Source organism: Pongo abelii, chromosome 9 (assembly GCF_028885655.2).
Source record: "Pongo abelii isolate AG06213 chromosome 9, NHGRI_mPonAbe1-v2.0_pri, whole genome shotgun sequence".
In the NCBI taxonomy this organism is placed as follows: Eukaryota; Metazoa; Chordata; class Mammalia; order Primates; family Hominidae; genus Pongo; species Pongo abelii.
The window spans coordinates 85,767,325-85,782,315 of NC_071994.2; the positions used below are offsets into that span (position 1 = coordinate 85,767,325).

A 14,991-nucleotide genomic window follows, 5' to 3' on the forward strand; every position below is an offset into this window, starting at 1 on the left:
TTAATGTTTGGCTATAAGCAGCCACATCAGCTCTAGTTTCTCCCATCTAACATTGAATTTGCTACTGTTTTTTTTTTTTTTTTAAATTTGAGACAGGGTCTTGCTCTGTCACACAGGCTAGAGTACAATGGTGCAATCTCAGCTCACTGCAACCTCACCTTCCATGCTCAAGTGATCCTCCCACCTCAGCCTCCCAAGTAGCTGGGACCACAGGTGCACACCACCATGCCCAGCTATTTTTTTATATTTTTAACAGAGATAAGATATTGCCATGTTTCCCAGGCTGATCTCGAACTCCTGAGCTCAAGCAATCAGTCCTCCTTGGTCTCCCAAAGTGCTGGGATTATAGGCAAATGTGCTACTTTTAATAGGAGACAGTGAATTAGAATTTATAGATTATTTATAGAATTATTGATTCTATAAATTATAGAATTTACAGAATTATTGATTCTATAAGTTATAGAATTTACAGAATTATTGATTCTATAAGTTATAGAATTTACAGAATTATTGATTCTATAAATTATAGAATTTACAGAATTATTGATTCTATAAATTATAGAATTTACAGAATTGTTGATTCTATAAATTATAGAATTTACAGAATTATTGATTCTATAAATTATAGAATTTACAGAATTATTGATTCTATAAATTATAGAATTTACAGAATTATTGATTCTATAAATTATAGAATTTACAGAATTATTGATTCTATAAATTATAGAATTTACAGAATTATTGATTCTATAAATTATAGAATTTACAGAATTATTGATTCTATAAATTATAGAATTTACAGAATTATTGATTCTATAAATTATAGAATTTATAGAATTATTGATTCTATAAATTATAGAATTTATAGAATTATTGATTCTATAAATTATAGAATTTATAGAATTATTGATTCTATAAATTATAGAATTTATAGAATTATTGATTATAGAGTTTCTCTCTATAATCAATCTACGTATCTATAGAATTTATATACAGAGATCATTTCTCTCTATAAAAATCATGTAGAAATCCAGTCCTGGCAAGTATGAAGTTGATATTGGTAAAAACATGAACATAAAATTGCCTAGCTGATAAGGATAAAATTATAATATTCTCCAAGTCACAATATTCTCACTGCTTGAAAAAAAAAGATAAAATAGTGCTGTCATTTGACAGATTAAACAGCATGCAATAATTCCTTTTCTCCATATAGCATTGAATAAGTCCTTATTGAGACTACTTAAAAAAATGGCTATATATATCGTAAACCAAAAGTAAACCTAGATAAGTGTAATAGCAGATAAAAGGTTAAAATGGGAAGTAAAAAATACAAGGCCCTTAGATTTGCTTAGCCTAGATAGAAATACTATGAAAGAGACAATTATGGCTTGCCAAATACTGATGTGTTCCCTGTATTTTCTGGACCCTTTAGGCAGGGCCCTGTGGCATGTTTCAGTCAATGGTCTATGAGCAAGTGTGTCAGGATGCAACCCTTTCTCTTCTACCTTGGCTATCAAGGAACTTATTTCTAATGGTGCAGCTCTAAGATTGTGGCACCTCCATCATTGTGAGTACTGAGTGACTGTGTGGAGCAGAGCCCTTCCTCAAGCCCTGATTGGTATATACTGTGGATGAGAAATAAACTTTTATGTGTGAAGCTAATTTAAGGATTGTTGCATTTAAGAACTATGTTGCATCATTGTCTGTCTTAGCTTTGTTAATACAGTCTTGAGTAATTTTACACAGCACTCTATAATTTATACAGACATTTCAGATGCATGATCTTGTTTAAACCAACAACATGCTTAAAGAACATTCATTTGGTCCAAAAAGCATAAAATTAGAGGCTATATTGTCGTACATTGAAGCAATCAAGGTTTATATTAAATACAGGGGAAACTATCTAAGAATAGAGGTTGTTGAAGAGAAGCCATGTATAAAGGATACTTAGGAGAGGATTTATAAATTGGATGGGAAGGAAAGGTCAGACTAGAAGAGGTGGCTTTGGGTTGCTTCTAATTCTTGAGCTGCCATGGGAATTGTGGAATGTCCATTCCCAGGAGAGTTGCAATACTTGGTCTTGGAAGGTTTGTATGGAATTTCTCAGCCAAAGCAAGTGGGCTCCCACTCGTCCCTACTTTAAAGATGGTCCAGATTTTAGGAAGAAATAGAATAGGCTTAGGCTCCATACAGCTGAGCTGAGTTTGAACTAAAAGGTAGATCTTCCACTTTCTATACCACAGCAATTAATGAAATTCCTAATGGCTTTACGTAGTGGTGGTAATGAGTTTCTCAGCTTTTCACATTATACAGATATTTAGACATATTCTTTTATCAATGCATATGGGATAAAAGCTCATTCTGACTATAGAAGTTATTTAAATTACCTCAGAGCAAAAAATCTTTACAAGCAATAAATCTATTTATGGGAAAAAGAACACTTCTTTCTAGGCCCTTTGATTTCTCAAATGTAAATAAAATGTGAGGTGAGTTTTCTCCCAGCTCTGGTGTATTAAATAAAGCATTGCTGCACTGGGTTTTCAACTATTAATGAAGGCATTAAGTGCTTTTATGCTAGATAATGTATTAAGTCTTTTCTCTTACAATTCTCAAAATCCTGTTGTGTAAGGACTATTATCATTTGCATTTTGCAGATGAGGAAACTGAGGACAAATTGTTGATAACTTACTGTGTTCCAGGCATTAAATGAGATAAACAGGGCATCCTCCTCATTTTTCTTACCATTAAGAATCCATCTAAGGAACCAAATTAATGGCAGGCTTTAATGGCTAAAACATTCATTGTAATTAATGTTACTGCACAAGTGGCTCTGTGACCACAATTAAACTGAACAATTCAGGCTGATTTGCTGTAGGACTTCTCCACAACCAAATTACTTTGTACAGAACTAAAAATGCTGTTACTAATGCAGTCTCAGGCTGATCCTCAGCAAACTGAATTACTCCTATTTTTTTCAGTCTTTGATTCTCCAGCCTTTTGGAGACACCATCTAACTGAAATGCAAGTTCATTTTAACATGTAAAATATCACAATGCAAACAATCTATAGAAGAATGTAATGAACAAAAGGAATGGATGACAAGAGTTTCAAAAACAAACAAAAGTCTGCCATTATCAATTTACTGGCCTTTAATCTCATAACTATGCCCTTGATTAGGTACAGATGATGTCGTAATAGGTGCATTATAAGACAATATATCAAAATGTTACCTAGATGGAAATAAATTTGCAGATATTAAGGCAAGAAATTTATACAACCCTTAAAATGCATTTATTCCTTTGTTTTGCATATTGGCAAGAATATGATCTGAACATAAAAGTCTCACAGCACAATGGACCTTATTTTAACCCTAAAATTAGCTTAAACTATATAACTGAATCAAATAAAATATGCACAATAACAACAACATTTAAGGAAACGATGACTATGACTGTCACCACATCAAATCATCAAAGTTGGCTTCAATGACCTGATGTAAGGGGAGGATGTCCATTCTTCCCTCCCTTAAAGTTGACATAATAAAAAATACTTTTCCTCCCATAACACTGGCTTCTTCTCCTGTATTTCCTTTCCTAGTTAATGACATAGCCGTTTATCCAACCACCCAAGCCAGAAACCTCAGGCTCATCATTGACTTCTCCCTTTCCTTCAAATCTAACATTGCTATCATTATTAAATATAATTTAGAATGTTGCTTTGCTCCTCTTCATTTATTCCCATTGCCTCTGCTTTAATCCATGTCCTTCTTTATCCTTGCCTATGTTATTATAATAATCCCCAACTGGTTTACCAACCTCTGGTCTCAGCCACCTATAATCCATCCTTCCCATCGCCATTGGGATAATTTCTAAATCACCAATATGTCTACATCCCTCCTCTGCTCAAAATCCTTACTATTTAGAGTCCCAAGTTACTTTACATGATATTCAAGATTCCACTCACCTGAACTTAATCTATCTTAAAAAAATTCAACCTGTAGTTTCTATGTTTTAATCCCATTATGTTCATTGTTCCCAAACATAACATTTACCTGTTCATCTCCACACTTTTGTACATGCTCCTCCTACTTATCATTTTTTCTTGTTCTGTTTTTTTCTGGTTATTCTTCCTAATCTATTTCAAATGTTTCTTCTTATGAAAATACATTCTGAGAATTGACCTGATCTAAAATTAATTGTTCTCCTCTCTCAGTTCTCATAGCTTTTAGTTCCTACCTTAGATTCCTCACTGTCATCAGATTTTTACCGGAGCTCATTATGAATATACTTGTTTTCTTTACGAAGACAGTGAAGCAATTCTGTGATGATCAAAGGAGATCTGAGTTTAGGGAGTCAGAATAACTGGGGTTAGTTCCAGTTCAGTCATTGCCAAGGCTCAACAGTTGTATCTATAAAATACGGATGGATAGATACCTACTTTAAAAGATAAAATAAAGATTAAATTAGGTAACATCAATGAGAGCATTATCAACATGTCTCATGAGTGGGATCAAGAGACATCAAAATTAAGTAGCAGGATCATGAGCTGTCTGAGAGTGGGATATATCTCTAATTCAACTCTGTGCGTTCACTGTACTCACACATGGTATGTGCTCAAAGAATATTTGGTGAAGAAAATAAAAAGAATGAGATAAAATTTTCTACTTTTTAATCTAGGAAACACAGAATAAAACTTGGTCAGACACTGTGGCTCATGCCTGTAATCCCAGTACTTTGGGAGGCCGAGGTGGCAGGATCAAGAGACCAGGACAATATGGCAAAACCCCGTCTCTACCAAAAATAAATAAATAAATAAATAAATAAATAAATAAATAAAATTATCCAGACATGGTAGTGTGTGCCTGTAGTTGCCCCACCTACTCAGGAGGCTGAGGCAAAACCCAATCTCTACCCCCAAAAAAAATAATAATAAATTAGCCAGACATGGTGGTGTGTTCCTATAGTCCTAGCTACTCAGGAGGCGAGGTGGGAAGATCACTTGAGCCTGGGAGGCGGAGGTTGCAGTGAGCTGAGACTGCACCACTGCACTCCCACCTGGAAGACAGAGTGAGCTCCCTGTCTCAAAACAAACAAACAAACACAAAAACCAAAACTGGCTTATAGAATAAAAATAAACTCTACAATTGTAAGAATATTTGACCTTTCAAAATACTGACATTCTTATGCCTATCTTCATAACATCTTAAGAAGGCCAATATTATCATCTTCCTTTTGCATCTGAAGAGACTGAGGCATAGAACAATTAAGTGGCGTGTTTAGGATCCCAAAGTCAGGCAAGAGAGAGTCATGGTCTGATGCTCCCTATTTTAGTCTACAGGACTAGGTTGCCTGGATGATTTGCTATTTGCTCTGGGGTGGGAATTAATTTACATCTCAAAATCATTTCAGAGGATACGTGTTTTGCATGGGCAAGATGGCACATGTTTAATTTTGCATTTCTGAGAAGGGAAAAAAAATGAGATCAACTGTTACTGGAATACTTTTCTCACCTCCACACATGTTCTGTCTGTTCTCTTTGGCTGTTCTTTCACAGAAGTTATTATCGTCTACTCATTCCCAGCAAAACGTTTCAGAAACTCCTGAGCACCATTTTAAAGTGAAAGATGGGTCAACAAACTCCAAGCACATATTTCAGTTTTACAATATTTAATAGCTTCTCATTTCAGTCAGAATATGGCTGCTTATTGGAAAAGTTTAGGCTAATGACAGTGTAGTAGAAAGAGTCTGGATTTTTAAGTCAAAATGTTCTAATACTGCTGGCCATGTGATCTTCAAACATTGATTTCCTCTGTCCCAGCTTTAGGGTTGCTCATCTGCATTTGGATTCAAGAGTACTTTCCCAGCAGGTTATTTTGAGGCTAAATGAGGTAATATACCGATACAGACCCTTTAATACTAGCTACTTAATAAACTTTAGATCTTTATATACACTAAAGCTCATTATTAGGATCTTTGGGAGTCATATATTAAATGTAAATGAATTATTCAGGCAGAACTTTCTCTAAAATAGATGTTACTCTTCACTGCTTTAGCAAACAGAGTATACTGAACATAATTTAAATTCTTTTGAAGTCTCATGACTATCATTCAACATGTCAGTTTTGGTACTGTGTATCATGCAGTGGTATCTTTAAGGCTACTGAGGTGTATAAAGCTGTCTGCCCCTGCCCTAAATCTGCCACACATTTAAATCCTGCAGCCTTACCTCCAGCTGGCTTTCATCTGCCCCATATTCTCCAGTCCCATTGCTTAGGCCTAGTTTAGGGCCTCATGATTTCTAGCTTGGATTGCTGCAGCAGCCAAACAAGTTCCCCTATTTCCTATTCCTATTCTCAGCATCCCCAAGTCCTTCCTTGGCACTTAGCAAGAGTAGTTTTTCCAAAACCACATCTGAGTACTTGATATGCTTGCTTAATAAACAAAACAAACAAAAAATTATTTCAATGGCTCTCTGTGAACTACAGCCTTAAGTCCAAATTAAGCACGGAAGGTATGCAAATATCTCTGTGAGCTCACCTTATCACCTCTCCGACTTCCCCTTCCCTCATGCCTAACCCCTCCTGAGGAGAGTAGGCTCCCGTCATGCTGAACCAGGTCTTGCATGGTAGATTCCTGAGGGCCTTAGGCTATTTCACACCTCCTTGCTTTTGCTTATCCTGCTTCCTCTGATTGGAAAACTGTTCTGTCTGATTGGACAACTATCTATCACCTCCCTCCCTATCATTGGTTTTCCAATAAACACTTACCAATCCTTCAAAAGATCCGAAAAGCATCTTAGGTTTTAGGAAACCCATCTTGCCCTTCCTTTGTCAATTCTCTGACTAGGAGTGACCACCTACCCCTTTCTTTGTGACACCATGCGGCCCTGAATAGCTATTCATAACAGCGTAATACTGTGGAATTACCTGTGTAACTCCCACTGCCACTAGACATTGTGTTTTTTGAGGACAAGATCCTGTGTCTTTTATGAAGCCCCAACCATGGGGCAGGCACTCTATAATCACTGGTTAGTATCTTTTTCAGTCCTACTTGTTCTCTCTTTCTCTCTTGCTCTCATTATCCTATCTGTAACCTACAGTGAGTTGAAAAGCAGTATTAGTAGTTTGGAAGAGCTAAACTAATGTTAAATAGGTTTTGCATGAGGGGCTGTAGAGATATCTTTGAGTTAAGTTCATGAGCTTGGAAAATCTATATTTCTAGTAACATTTATTCTAGCTATTGATTAGTTCTTAATAGTGTTTCGGATCATTGAGATTGTTAGATAAATTGCCTACAGATAAGCTGAGTGTAATCTGATGTGATGTGATGTGATTGACATTTATTGAAACCCTCCCTAATGTCCCAGGTTCTGGGCCAGAAACTGAGAACATAAAGGCATGGTCAGCAAGGCATTAAGAGGCTCATGTATACATCTATGCCAGTTAAAATAAGCTCACGATAGAGAGATTATTCACACATACATCCTATTTTTTCAAAGATGAGGAAAAGATGAGTTCACACAGCTAGCTATAGGGTGTGTGTGTGTGTGTGTGTGTGTGTGTGTGTGTGTGTGTATGACATTCAATTCCAGGTCTGTGTGAATCCAGCTGAGCTCTCCATTTTACTCTTTCCTGTTCCTATTGGAACCAGCCTGTGAAGACAAGAATGCAGTGTTTCTCTCGAGAAATTTTATACATCTCCTTTTCTCCTGTCACAACTTAATGTCCATTCCTGAATATAAAAAATTGAATCACAAAATTTGGCAGCCTGTATTTAATGGGACTTTTAGAAAACTTGTTTGATGCTGTGGATTACTATGGTAGTTACATACAGTCAAGGCAGACAGGAAGAGAGAGAGGGTAGTGTCTGAGTGCCAAAAGTCATCCATGTTCTTAGTCTAGCAATAGCAAATACACGGCCCTCCTGTACAGAGAGATGTGCAGACTGGGGCCTCTGCCCTGGGGTACATTACTGCCCACACACCAATCTCAGAAGCAATGACTAAGTCTGAAAACTCCTACCTTTCCTAAAGCCTGAGCACATGTTCAGTCACCTTAGTGAAAGTGAAGGAGGGAGGAAGGGTACTAGTTTAGTCTTGTCAAACATGGTCTATAACAGAGGCTGCAAACAGACTTTGCCTCACATGCCAAAGCAGATGGTGTGATAGTGTGTTGAGAAAGCTTCTGAAGTTGTCTCTGGACTCAGTGGGAAGAATGCTGAGTGCAATGATAAACAGTGTCTGTTCTGGGATTGAGGGAAGCATTGCCTATAGGTATTTACTATCCTTGGTACAAGTTTCAGTTGTCATTTAGCATAAGCCAGGCTGTGCTGTTACTTAGTGTAGAAGTTCTGAACTCAACTAAGAGCATGCAATGATAGAGTAAGATACAATCTATAATACCTGTCAAATCTGGCACATAGCAAATGCTCAATAAATGTTTATTGAAGAAATGAATGCAAAGTCCTATGGCTTTATATTGGAAGAGAAATAGAGTTCTTCCCCTCATAATCTGGGGAAGTGGGGTACACTGAAATTACTTTGCAAAGGGTCCTCAATGCCATGCCGAAGAGTTTGGGGCATTATTCTATATGGGCTAGTAGTTTCCAAACTTAGTTTAATTCCCTAAGGTGTTTTGTATGTAGAATTCCTGTGATGTATGTAGCTACCCTGTGATGTTCTGACTTGGTAAGTTGGTAAGTGTGGGGACGGAGCCAAGGATTCTCTTTTTGTTTGAACCACCTGTTAGCTTCTCAGACAATTTGTATAATCAGCCAAATATGAGAATTACAGCTGCAAAGTAATATGTGATGTTCTTTTTTTTTTGACAAGGTCTCGCTCTGTCACCCAAGCTGGAGTGCAGTGGTATGATCTCGGCTCAATGCAACCTCCGCCTCCCAGGCTTAAACCATTCTTCCACCTCATCCTCCCACGTAGCTGGGACTACAGGCACATGCCAACATGCCAAGCTAATTTTTGTATATATTTCTTTTTTTTTTTTTTGGTAGAGATAGGGTTTCAGTCTGGGCTGATCTCGAACTCCTGGGCTCAAGTGATCTGCCGGCCTCGGCCTCCCAAAGTGCTGGGATTACAGACGTGAGGCACAGGGCTCAGCCGTCACTGAAGTTCTTAAGGAAAAGAACAACTTGCTGTGATCATAGATATTTGCTTCTGGTTCTCCAAGCTCTTAGTGTTTTCTGCTTATTGAGACCAGAACGAACCCTGCCTTTGTAGAGACAGACCTGCCAGACTGTGTCCTGATGAATCAGACTCCAGCTCCCAACGCACTTTGCCACAGACCCCTCTTCCTCAGGAAGAAGGATGAGGATTGAGCACTTTTGCAAAGCAACCAAGAGAGTAATGTGCTGCAGTGGGAATAAATCACGGACAGAGGAAATGAATGAACCACATGTTTCTGGATTTCAAATATCACTTCTGGAAATGAGCGAGTCTTTCTGCTTTCTGATTTCAATTAATTTTCTTACAAACGCTCCCTAGCATTTTTCATTGCAGTCAATTATTTAACTTGTTCCAGTATGAAAATTGGGTCCTTACAAAAAACTTAATTGATTTGACCCGTGCTCTGACACAACACTTTGCAAAATGCATGTGCGTTCATACAGATTAGTCATCTGAGTCATTATTTTCCAGCAAATTACAGCACCATGCCGGCAGTGGATGGCACCTAATATTTTGAAAATATGAACTTCTTATTCTTGTGGAGAGTTACAACAAAGAAAGGGTGGTTGGAAGTCCAATAAGGACATCACTTGTCCTAAGACTTTGACTAAGAGTCTATTCATCTCTAACACTGCCTCCCTGCAGGGGAAAACTTTAAATCAAGAAAGAGATTGGGGCAGAACGGAGAGAATGGGGCCTGGGTCCGGCAGACTGAATCTGAATTTCAGGGCAGCTCCTTGGCCATGTTTCAGTCTTAGAACTGGACAAATTTTTTTTTTTTAGCTGTTTTGATTCACAGCACACCTCTGTGTAAATTTGGATACATTCTTACCTGCCTCACAGTGGTATAGTGAAGAACAGCAAAAATGAAGAGAGAACCTGAATATAGTAAGTGCTCAGGAAATGGTGACAAGGATGGGATATTGCTGACAAAATTAGTTTGTCATTGTTTATTCCAATTTTACTTATTTATAATTCAGTCTCACCTATTTATAGAAAAAACTGAGGCAATATGATCACATTTTAAAGAGCATTCTTATTATTTTCCTTCATGATTCTATTTTCTATATCCATACACTCAGTCTAGGCCTATGCTTTACCTCTTTTTTTGTTTTAGGGATAAAAACCAGTGACCGTGTGTGTGTGTATGTGTGTGCGTGTGTGTGTATGTATGTTCGTGTGTGTGTGAATGAATGCATACGAGTGACAGTAGTGGGAGAGAGAGAGATTGCATACTCAAGAAATTATATAAAATCTCTGCACAATTTTTTAAAAATAAAATGAGTATTATACACCGATTACCATGACAAAGAATATTAACAGTGACTTAGATTCCCTCAGGATGCCATTTTTTATATAATTTCCTTCCTAAGTACTCTTCTTCCATAAGTAACTCTCCTGAAATTAGGGTAAATCATCCTCTAACTATCTTTCTTTTTTTGGCCCATCCGTGTTGATGTATATAACAGTTCTTCATTCATTCTCACAGTTATATTCATTGTATAAATATAACTCATATATCCATCTTACATTGTTATCTTTAGATTTTATTAACAGTATCAGTATATATATTGTTATACATGTCTTCTATCCCTGTATACAAATTTTCCCTAAGGTACATGCTTAAAGAAAGGAGTCGCTGAGTAATATTTTTAATTTTATTAAATAATGTTAAACTGTTTTCCAAAGTAGTTCTTCCAGTTGACACAGTGGATGAGAATTCTAAGTTTCATATCCTCTCTAACACTTGGAATCAACTGGACTTCATAATTTTTATCAGTTTAGTAAATCTGAGTGGTGCCTTATTGCAGTTTAATTTGCAATTCCTTGATTATCAATGATTTTAAGCATGTTTTCATATGTTAATAAGTAATTTGTGTTTTTTCCTCTTTGTTTTAAAAGTCCTTACCCATTTTCTATAGGGCTGTTTGAATCTTTCTGATTGCTTTATAGTTCTCCATGTATAGTATTCTAGAAGTGATTTTTTACCAGCTATACACATCGCAAATATCTGTTCTCTTTTATTTTCAATTCATGTCACATTTCACCTCAGAAAAATCAGATATAAGATCCCAAAGGTTTTTATTTCTCTAAACTGCTGGTATGAGTAGCTAAAAATATAGACAGATTTCAAAATAAATAATTCATTACTGTGGTTTAGCAGAAATATATTCATGAATATCTTTGCTCAAGCTTGCAGAAAGTGCTTGAAAAGCTAATTAAACTAAACTAAACTAAATTAAAAACAAAAAGACAGCACTGTGATGATGAAGGCTTTCATGCCAAGACTCCAAATATACTAGAAAAATTTATCTTCAGCAGTTTACTATATTCACAATGACAACGCTTCAAACTGCTTTATTCATAAGAGATTCCACCTATTTCAAGTGTGTTTATCATCCAGCCAGCACAGGCAAATGTTACCAAGTTAAGATTGAATTTCAAGTGTGTTCTTGGAATAAAACTTCTGAGAATATTTTTTTCTTTAATACAATTCTCTTGGAGTCATATTTTTGGTCAACTCATCTTTGGGTTTTTGAGGAACTGAATATTCTCACCTGCTTTTTTCTGAAACAAGTGTTTCTGGGAACTGAAAAAATACACTTTGTCAAATTTCAGGGATTTTAGGGTAGTGAAAGTACTCCACATGATACTATAATAATGGATACATGTCATTATACATTTGTCTAAAGCCATGTATTGTTCAATACCAAGAGAAAAACCTAATGTGAAACCATAGACTTTGGGTGATAATGATATGTCAATGCAGGTTCATCAACTGTAACACATGTGCCACTCAGGTGTGGGATTTTGATAATGGGGGTGGCTACACATGTGTGGGGGCAGGGTATATGGAAATCTCTGTACCTTCCTCTCAGTTTTGCTGTGAACCTAAAACTGCTTTAAAAAAAGAAAATCTATAAGACAAAAACTAATTTAAAATTTTGTTTTAAATTCAAAGGGTGTTGTTAAATGAAATTTATGGGAGGCTATTGTTTGGACTAAGCTCCTGCACTAGGCCCAACAGGCCAGAGCAAATCAGAATAGAGTCATTAACTTTAGGTGCCATATAATCAAACTTTGAAATGGACCAGTTTTCAAAGAGAGAGAGAGAGATTGATTGATTCACAGCAACCAATCAGAAGGGGCCCAGTTTAACAGAGCCAGAAGGATAAGGAAGTTTCCTCTGATTTAACCCTATGAGGAGGACAGCTTTAAAATGCCCAATTCAATTTTTGTTTCCCATTTCTGCTTTCTTGAGCCATTTTCTGCCTATAAAGCCAATCTCCTCTCCTCAGCTCACTAGAGTGCCTTTTCTAAGTCTTTGGATGAGATGCTGCCTGATTCATGAACAAAAGCCAATTCAATCTTTAAACCGAATTTGTTAAAATTTTGTGTTTTCTAACAGGGGAAATGAGCTTTTTAAGACCCACTCAGCAATGGTATTTAATAATGTGGAGAAAAAAACAAAACACGTAAGCAAGCAAGCAAAGAAATAAATATAAATGTCCCAATTAATTTCTAAAGCAGTGGGACCAGGGAAATAACTCCAGAAGAGACAACAATGGTCACAGCAACAATGATTGCTTACTAAGTGCCACATAATATTCTGAAGAGCTTTACCAGAATGAGCTTAGTTAATCCTCATAAGAACCCTATGGGATAAGAACTGTTTTTATACTCACTTTAAATATGAAGTAACTGAGACTCGAAGAGTTTAAAAACTTAATCAAGGTCATGCAGCAAGATAAAGGTGCAGCTGCTTCCTGCAGTTCTTACTTTCTATATTATCAGCTATGTTCTAAAGGGCTGCAAAAGCCAGGCTTGTGAATGGAACACAGAACAATACACGCAAGGGTATTTGCAGTGTTCCGCTATTGTCCACAAATGTGAGAACTTCATACTTCTTCCATTTCATGGCAGTCAGCAGTCAGCATTTTTCTGCTATCAAGCCATGAAAGGTAGCAATAAAAACATTAGTATCTCATAATGCATAGCATTTACCACTCTAAACTGTCGCTGTGATTTACTTGTCTGTGACTTGAGATACTAGGAGAAGGGAACATACATTTGTTGAGTGACTTTACTATACTAGTTGTTATGCTACTTTTTAGACTCATTCCACAGAGTCATCGGTGATTCTTTGGTGTTTAACTCCTTTTCAAGAAAGACAGGAGCTGCTACTTAAAAACATAAATTATCTTTTCATACTTAAAAGATTTATACAAACTTGAGATCCACAGAGGATTTAAGCTCTTAGGAACCAGAGGTTAAAAGGTAGTCAGTATACACTACTATACATACTAGCATATATGCTAGTATAAGCTAACATTTATAGAATATATGTATATATACTATAGTTGTAGTCAGTAAAGAAATTTAAAAACACAACATAATGAACAAAAACAATTAGCTAATCTGCATCTATGTATCTAAATCCGTAGGCATTTATTGTTTTATTAAGAGTGAGGAAACCTTAGATAGGTGCAGCCAGAAGCTAAAAACAATCTTATCAGAGTGAAAGATGCATCAGAGGTACTGAAAGCCTTTAACATCTCCACTAGCATTTCTCATCATCTTTGAAATCAGAGAAAACAATTTTGCTTCCCTTGAGGAACATCAGTCTATACAGTTGTCAGGGTCTTCACGGAGTTTACCTCTGTTTAAAGGAATAGAGCTACTGCTACTTGAAAACATAAGTTAGTTTTTTTTTTTTTTAAAAAAAATAAAGGCCAGGCGCGGTGGCTCACGCCTGTAATCCCAGCACTTTGGGAGGCCGAGGCGGGCAGATCACGAGGTCAGGAGATCAAGACCATCCTGGCTAACACATTGAAACCCCGTCTCTACTAAAAACACAAAAAATTAACCGGGCATGGTGGCAGGCGCCTGTGGTCCCAGCTGCTCAGGAGGCTGAGGCAGGAGAATGGCGTGAATCCGGGAGGCGGAGCTTGCAGTGAGCCGAGATCGCACCACTGCACTCCAGCCTGCGCAACAGAGAGAGACTCTGTCTCAAAAAAAAAAAAAAAAAATTCAGCTGAATTAATTTAAAGAAGTTTAATTGAGCAATGAACAATTCGCAAATCGGGCAGCCTCTTGAGACCCAGCGGGCTCAGAGACTCCAGCGCAGCCACATGGTGGAATAAGATTTACAGACAGAAAAAGGAAAGTGACATACAGAAAACAGAAGTGAGGTACAGTAACAGCTGGATTGGTTACAGTTGGTGTTTGCTTTATTTGAACACGGTTTGGACAGTTGGCTGCATTTGATTGGCCCAAACTCCGTGACTGGCACAAGTGTAGGCTACGGTCTGTTTACACCTCCACTTGTTATAGTTCACGATGTACAGAGAAACCTTTAGGCCAAACTTAAAATATGTAAGGAGGCAGCTGTAGGCTAAACTTGATTTAACATGTTTAAATCTCATACTCTCAAAATTCACAGAAAGAACCGTCTCAGTTAATGTATTCATGAAATATTGTCTATGGGCACTATGGTGGGGTCTGCTGATCGTCTCCCAGTACCCACTGTCCCCCCTCTTCTCGTTTAGTAATAGGACTCCTCCCGTCCATCAACCACAGAGTCTTAGCAAGGCACATGGACACTCACTACATTTCCTACAACTACTATTAGCAAATGGTTTAGCAATTTATTTAAAGTATTTGATTATAACCCAGCAATTTCACTCCTGGATATACCCAAAACAAATGAATGCATCTTTTAAAAAAGATTTCTTCAAGAAAGTTTGTAGCAACTCTATTCATAAGAGCCACAAACTGGAAATAATCCAAGTATTCTTCAACAGAAGAATGGAT

The 14,991-nt window shown here is 36.9% G+C and overlaps 1 protein-coding gene and 1 long non-coding RNA gene across 27 annotated transcripts in view; one reads left to right on the forward strand and one right to left on the reverse strand.

Moving 5' to 3' along the window:
* LOC129048943 (uncharacterized) overlaps positions 1–9,543 on the forward strand; it is a 153,348-nt gene extending 143,805 nt beyond the window's left edge. For both annotated transcript variants that reach the window (XR_010141742.1, XR_010141741.1), the window contains one exon: positions 8,830–9,543. This is a non-coding gene — a long non-coding RNA (uncharacterized LOC129048943). The remainder of the gene's footprint in view (positions 1–8,829) is intronic.
* The window catches only part of DLG2 (discs large MAGUK scaffold protein 2), a 2,173,778-nt gene that overhangs the window by 133,080 nt on the left and 2,025,707 nt on the right, over positions 1–14,991 (reverse strand). The window lies entirely within an intron of this gene.